Source organism: Lycium barbarum, chromosome 3 (genome assembly GCF_019175385.1).
Source record: "Lycium barbarum isolate Lr01 chromosome 3, ASM1917538v2, whole genome shotgun sequence".
NCBI lineage: Eukaryota > Viridiplantae > Streptophyta > Magnoliopsida > Solanales > Solanaceae > Lycium > Lycium barbarum.
In genome coordinates, this window is record NC_083339.1 from 127,267,357 (window position 1) to 127,275,996 (window position 8,640).

Here is an 8,640-nt window from a genome sequence, read left to right on the forward strand (position 1 = left end):
TTCTGTGCAACTTTCTAAAAATAAAGGGTTAAATAAGATTAATGTTAAATTAGTCAGGTAAACTTCAAAATAGAGAGATTATTGTATTCGAGAGTTGCTAAATTGTCATACCAATTTGACCCAAATTTGGCCACATTTATGTAAAAATCACCATAACTTCTATTGTACAATTTTAAATTAAGATAAACTTTGAGAAGAAAAGATAGAAATGACATTAAGTAAGCATAAATTATTTAATTTGACATAAATAATCATATGAATTTATTCCATTTGGACCATTGTGATCAAAATAGTGTGACATCAAAAGACCTTCGATCAATACAAAATTCTCTTTTTATAAGAATTTTTTTTGTGGGGTTTCCTTAAAGTATGAAGCTGACTAAGTCAATAAAGTCAAAATACCAAGGCTGTGTGTATCTGTGACTTCTTGAAATTTCAACCACCAAAAGTATAGTTTTACCAGTTATCAGATTTGCAGTGGCGGTGCATGACGGCAGTATGGGGTGGCAACCGCCCTAGTTTGACATTCTCTCTTTCCCTTCTTTTTGGGGAAACTAAAAAAATATTCTGAATTTGTAAAAAGAAAAATGATTTTTGTACTCGACTTTCCTATACCATTTCAGACGTCCCATCCTATCTTAAAGTTGTTTTCTTAATTTGAATAACTAACTTAAGTCGAGGTCCCCTTGTGATAATAATGCACTGCATGCAATAAAAATGAATTAATACTTTGTTTATTTAGGTATTATCCGGATAATAAGAAGAGTAATGTAACTAATCTAACTTTATTAGTTCTTATATTTATGACCCGCATTAATCTATTTTCAGTAAATAAGTTTATTTGTGTGCCTCTTCACTCTTGAACAAGTAATGCTAAGATAAAGTTTTAAAAAAAAATATTTTGAATTAGTGTGCCTTTTCAAGTACGTAGCCATTAACTTCTCTATAAACATGTATTTCACCTCAACGTAATTAGCGATCTGTAACACTACTAAGGTAAGAATGAGGAACTGCTATATATTCCAGAATTTCACATCCATTTAAGTCAGCCCAAAATGCAACAATAAAACATGTACAGTATGTATTAAGTGCAACTGTCTTGGTGGGTGCGTACGAAGAAACATATATTAGAAGGACCTAACCCACCAACCTCCCGGCCCCCCAACCACGTAGGGATTACGATGGTTTTTTTTTTTTGGGGCGGGGGGGGGGGGGGGGGTGGGGTTCTGAATTTTACTACTTTACTGATATAGTGAGTATAGTGATTTTTATTATATAAGTAGTTTTGTAATTTTCTTATTACAATAGGTAAAGTTAATACTTAAACGATAACAAAAAAGGGAAATTGACATAAGGTGCCTACTTAAGACTCTTTATTACAAAATATATAAATAGTTTTCCTTATTTACAAAACATAACGATATTTTTCGAAACGTGATGAATTTTCATATATTTTTCGTTTTTTATTTTTTTTAGATTTTTTTTTTTTAAATATATTTTAAATTTTTAAAAAATAATTTTTTTGCTCAAAGGCTTAAAAAATTACCTCAAATTTTTGGTATGAAAGCTGTATGAAATGTGTATGTGTGAGCGAAATTTTTAATATAATTTTCATACACAAAATTGTGAGTGAAAACTTTAAGCCTTGAATATTGTATGAAAGTTGTTACAATGTTGTTGTAGTTGTAATAATTTTCCAGAAACCTAATATGAACTTTATATACGAAAAATATGAATGAAATTCTAAGTCTTGAGCGAGATATACACATTTCATACCATTCTCATACATAAAACTTTGAGCGTAATGTTTAAGCCTTGATCAAGATATACACATTTCATACGTTTTATATACACAAAATTTGAGCGAACTTTTTAAGCCTTGAGCAAGATATACACATCTCATACACAAAAATTTGAGCGATTATTTAGTCTTGAATGTTGTATCAAAGTTGTATACAATGTTATTGTAGTTATATTAATTTTACAGAAATCTAACATGAACTTGATACATGAAAATGTAAGCGAAATTCTAAGCCTTGAGCGAGATATAAATTTCATACCGTTTTCATACACACAATTTTGAGCGGATTTTTTAAGCCTTGAACGAGATATACACATTTCATACATTTTCATATTGTTTTCATACACTAAATTTTGAGCAAACTTTTTAAGCCTTGAGCGAGATATACACATTTCATACATAAATTTTTGAGCGATTTTTTTTTTAAATTAATTTTTTTATTTAAAAAAAAAAAGAGTTTAAAAAAATAATAAATAATTTGTTTTTTTTTTTTAAAAAAGCATGTTTTGTATAGGGTTTGTAATTTTATGTTTTGTAAATAGAAAACTATCGCCACATTTTGTAAATATTTCTCCTTAATATGTATATATACGTACTTCACCCAAAGAAAAAATAGTTCTGTGACATCGGTTCATGAAAAGTCTCTTTATATCGTTTTGGGCAAATCTTACTTCTTTGAGCTAGTTTTGGGTTTGAATTACACCCAAGATCCATATCTTTTTTACATGATATCATAGTCAGGCCATCCCAATCATTGTTAACCCGATATTAGCCTCAAATTTATTGAAGAAATTGCACAAATTTCCTTACAAATGGGCCGGTGTTTAATTTTTGTCCTTTAGCAATTGAACTTATGCTTAGTATAAATTAGTTAAGGCTAGCTAAATTAGTATATGGAAAAGGGTCAAATATACCCCTATACTATGAGAAAAGGTTTAGATATACCATTCGTTACACTTTGCGTCTAAATATACCCCTGCCGTTATACTATGTGTTCAAATATATCCCTCCTCCGTTAAGTTTGTCCAAAGTGGACATCCAATCCTATGTGACATTGACATTTGATGAGGTGGATGCCACATTGACATGGCATGCCACCTCAGCACCCTAACTCATTTTAACCCTTCCCTCTATTTATTCTTCTCCCATTAAAATTTTCTTCCCCTCCACCACCATTACTGAGTCCCACACACCAAGAAGTTGTGAAATTTTGTGAAGAACTCAATGCATTTGACTCAGAGAATAAGCCCAATACTTTATTTAGATTTTGACCTTCACCATTCAAAATTTCAAGTACAACTGTTCTAAAATCAATTCTCACTAAACCAAATCTGAGTGTGCACCTTATTGTTTAGTAAACGAATGGGCCTAATTCTTCAAGCTGATTAAGCATACAGTTAATTGACGAATAAGAGAAGGTCACTTATAGTAAAACTATATCAAACACATGAAATGAAGACGACCATATATCTATCATTAGGCTATGAATTAATTACTTGGCCGGAAAAAAAAACCCTAACTTTGACCTTCACCATTCCAGGTAGTTCGAGCTCTGAACTCTACTAACACAAATGGTGATAATGGTAGTGGAGGGAAAGAGAATTTTAGTGGTGGAAGAACAAATAAAGAGAAGGGGTAAAATGAGTTAGGGTGCTGAGGTGGCATGACACGTGGCATCCACCTCATCAAATGTCATTGCCACATAAGATTGGATGTCCACTTTGAATAAACTCAACGGATGAAGGATATATTTGAACTCATAGTATAACGTAAAGTATAACTAAAGGTATACTTAAACCTTTTCTCATAGTACAGGGGTATATTTGGCCCTTTTTCGATTAGTGTATGTAATGGTCTTTAATTTGTATTATCAAATAGCTAGCTAAATTAGTTAAGGCTAAAAAGACGAGGAAAAGAAATATAAAACAGAGTTAAACAATTTGATAATGCGAAAGCGAAGGAAAAATTATATAGAAAAAAAAAGGAGAAAAAATGTATGATAATACAAGATCATTACACAAAATATATAAATTGCTTTTCTATTTTAATAAAAAGAATAATTTATTACTCATATTTAATAAACTAGTCTACTCACTAGAAAGTTCAACCGTGCTACGTACTTTTTGTGCTAGAATATTTCTACCCTCAGTTGAAACCAAAATTTTAAGTTGATGTACCTAAAAGGTACATTAATACAAGAGAGTGAAGGGATAAATTCAAAATAAATGTCAAAGCTTCAAATACAATCCTTAATAGCACTATCATAATCACTAAAAGATTAAAAAAAATGATTGATGCATGCATTTACAACAAGATAATTATTTAGTTGGATCTCTGCCTTAATAACCAACATTGATGCCATTTTATTCTGTAAATTCTGTGTTTTTATTGATCAATGTTAATTAAGTGATTCTCCAGATTAAATAGGGTACTATTTCGTAAATGGTCTTAAAAGCTCTAGAGATAGCACGCATGAATGGAGAATCAATCATATCGCTATTTGATTTATGATATGTTGAGGTCTAAGAAGCCTTTAATTAGGTTTTGTTAATTGGTGCACTTGGAATATTAAATTAATACCCCAGTTCTAAGAATTGAAATGAAAAGGTAGTATTTGCAATAACACCAGACACTATGCAGGGGCTAATTTAGCACACACATGATATTTAATGATATTTAAAAGAACTGAAAAATCATTAAAATGGACAATATAGGAAAAATGAAAAGAAAAGTTAGCCATACTAATTTACTGAAAGTCATCATTAGACATTAATTCTCATAGGAAGATTAAAACAAAATGTAGACAATAAAATTCGCGTCGAGAAAATAATAATCAAGACAGGAAAATATCGCAATAATCGTTGTATTTGATTTCAGATTATGAGTGTTACAATCTCTATGATTCATCTGATTCGTCTTTTCAATAATAAATTCAAGGGCTTTTGAGCTTGATCTTGAACTGATGGATTTGATCTTGACTTATACTTGAATTCAAGAGCCTTTGAGCTTGATCTTGAATCTGGTGGTCTTGATCTTAAACTTGTACTTGGATTCACGGGCTTGAAGCTTAATCTTGAATCTTCGTTTGGATCTCTAGAACTTCTAGAGAAATACTTGAGTGCTTGAATGCTTTTAGCTTGTAGAGAAATCTGCGGTGTTTGATCCACGAGCTCTCCCTGGCTTCTTGTTAGAATTTCTGTCATTTTTCTAAATTATGAGACCCCTATTTATAGTTGTAGGATGGAGGAGTTGTGATAAGGACAGGCTTCTTTCGACCAATCAGATTTAAGCTGACATATCGATATTTGATTGACCGGAACATATCACTTGTACACGTGACGCATCTTCATTGGCTTTTGATTTGACTGGGCATGCTACACTATTTTGACACGTGGCATGACGCGATAGGCTTCTTTATTTGACTTGGTGTGCCATGTCATTTGACACCTGGCACCAATTTGGGCCTCTTGGATAAGATGACACCTTGAGCTTGACAAAGTGGGCTCATCATTTGTAGCTCAAATCAATGGACTAGCCCAACGAAATTGGACCTTTAATTAAATCCGTATTTTGTGGACTTAAATAATTGATCCAAATATACTAGCCAACAATATTTATTTGGACTAACATATCTTCGATTTAATATAATTCGAATTTATTGTTAATTGAAAATTAATAAAATTTCGTTATCCACACAAAAATCACAAAAAGATTCAGTTTCGAGAAAAATAACTTTACTCAGATGAAGTTCACAATATTCTCCTTCTTCACTTCTTTAAGAGCGACAACTTCGGACCATTTTGAAAAGTAATCGGTTGTAGGCAAGATGTACAAATGTCCACCAGAAGATTTCGGCAACGGACCAACGACGTCTAACCCCTAAGCGTCAAATGGCCAAGATGCGACGGTCGGGTGTAATACTTCGGGCGGCTGATGCATAAAATTTGCATGAAACTAACAAGCCTTGCACCTTCGAGCATAGTCTAAGCAATCTTTCACCATCATTGGCCAATAATATCCCATCCCTTTTATGTGGAAGTGGAGCCTTGGTCCAGATTGATGTGATCCACATACTCCTGAATGTGCTTCTTGCAAAGCTTGGACCCCTTCATCCTCCCCCAAACATCGCAAGAGTACTCCCTTAAAAGATCTTCTAAATAAAGTATCCTTGCAGTAAAGGAATCGAGGTGCACGACGACGAATTTCAGTTCTTCTTCTTGAGTCTTCTGGCAGTATCCCATAACTCAAGTAGTCAATGATGGGTGTTGACACCCAATTTTGTCCCGCCTCTCCTCCAAAATACCTATTTACGCTTCTAATATTTTTGGAAAATTAAAAAATATATATTGTATTCTACTATAATTACTAGCCTCTTATCAATACCGGCATTTCATTATTCCTTTATAGTTACTAGACATTATTATTATTATTCACAATTTTTTATCATTTCGGCATTTTACCAGCTTACGCACACGCATCGCATTTATCTTTGCATAATTAAATAATAGTGTTTATTTACCGTGGATTTTTGAGATATTATTGCACGGCTATTACAACGCCATTATTATTATTATTATTATCTGAGCACTAATAATTACATATTTTATATTGAATAATATTTTAACACAAGTTATTTAAGTAGGTCTTTTATTTAAATGTAGTAGCCCAAATAATTAACCAACATTTTCGGACCAGCCCACTCTTTTAATTTTACCCAGCCCATATTTTAGCCAAACCAGCCCATTTTTAACCCGACCCGGTCCAGCCCATCCCTTATTTTTCCTTTAACCCTAAATCCCTAATCCCCCTTCATTTTTTCATCTTTTCCGCCGCACCCCCACCTTTTCCCCCTTTCCTCTCCCTCTCCGCCGTCTTCTCCACCTCCCCATCGTCGCCTCCACCACACCACCGTCTCCCCATCCCCTTCTCTGCCACTCCCTTTCCCTTTACCCCTAAACCCTAGCCGCCACACACACACACCCCACTGTTTTTCTCCATCCCACGCGTCTGACACCTCCACTACACCACGTTACCTCTGCCACCTCCACTTCCCACTACATCACGTTATCCTCACCATCACCTCCACCTCGTTTTGTCCCCTCACGCCTGTCCGTCGTCTTCCCCAACGCTCCCCTCTTTATTTACTTTTTATATACAAAACGAAAAGGAGAATTGGGGATATAAATAAGAGTTTTATGTTAATTCAAGGAGATTTTTTTGGGGGAGAGGAGAACACGGATGATAAAGTTTGCTTAGCGGTAGAAACCTTTTAAAGATAAAAATCGAAAAACCCCAAAGAATCTGGAATTTCGTTTTCCTTTTCTGGTCACGAAATCCCCAAGAATTAAAATTTCCAGTCACTTTAAAGGAGAAGAACAACCTTCTTTTTTCGCTCTAAAACATTTCTTGAGTTTTCAGTTGAAAAAATACTAAATCATCTTTTGTTTTGGCCCCTTGTTACCGTTGCGGGTCTGAGTGGATTCAAGCTTAGATTTCATAGTAATCGAGTGTAGATTCGAGACCTTCGCCTCATTTCGCTGCACACAAAGCAGGTAATCATTCATTTCGTTTATTTTTTTTCGCATTTTTGGTTGCTTGTGTCTGTTTCAGTTCGTTATCCTGTGATTCAGGCACGCCGTTTTAGTTAGTTTTGGTTTAGTAGTCAAGCCTGCTTTATATGCTGTTTTTATTTTTAGATTATCTAGTCCTGTATATTGACTCAGTTTATCCCCATTCGATTAAAATGTGTTTTTTAGATGTTGTCATAGTCTAATGTATTTCAGTAAAGCATGATCTAGTCGCTAGTTCCGTTGGTTTTCAGCCAAACATGCCTTAAGAGTCTATTTTGGGTTGGTCTGCTTACGCCGAGAATAGATTATACATTGGTTTGGTTCTATGTCAGTCGTGATTCGTATGTTCTATTGTTAGAATTAATTAGTTATAAAATTTATGTGTCGTTTATTCCGAACCTGGCTGTAAAATACGTGTTAGTCCCCATTCTACCTGTCGCCTACGTAAATACTGTCAATATTGGTCTGGGTATTTATTTTGATGTCTTTATATGACTCATCAATGCATATGTGATTCATGAGTGCATCAAGGCTAGTCTGGGTCATCCGCAAGGGGTCTATGTAATTGTTCGATCTATCCTTACATGTCTGTTTTCTCTCTAAATGACAATCTGAGTTAGAACTGGCCCTGTATGGCATTGTCATTCAAATGCAGTCCCTTCCACCTGTTTCCTGATAGTTAATCTGTGTATGATATCTGAGAATGCCTAATCATGCATTTCACTGATAAATGAGTTTGTCTTAGGTCTAAGATGTTTTACATGAACACTTTGGTTTTGGATTTCTGTTTCATCTTAAATGCTGTGTTGTTTTAAATTCTAAACATTTAAGATAAGACCATGTTTAATGGCATCACTTGTACCCTTCTGTGTTTACTAACCCCTGTATTGTCGAAATGCATGCCTGTGCTTACATTACCCCCATGTCTTATTCTGTGTTGGATCTGTTAGTATATGTATGGGCTCTAGTAATTTTTTTTTTCTTTCTTATACTGACTGCATAACATGGCTATATTCAAGTTTTCAAATTGGGACTTAGATGTGTATATAGGAGTTGAAAATCAGGAGACATCTATTTGACATTTAAATGTTCACAAGTGACAGTTTATGAAGTCAAACATTTTCTCTTGGTCTAATACTATCAATGAGTATGTTTAAGACATACTCAATCTTTGTTATACTTAAACCTTCAGATAATGAGTATAAGGTTCAGATTTCAACGACACACCAGAAATAGGTTCAAACCTGATTGAATGAGGTCCTTACATGA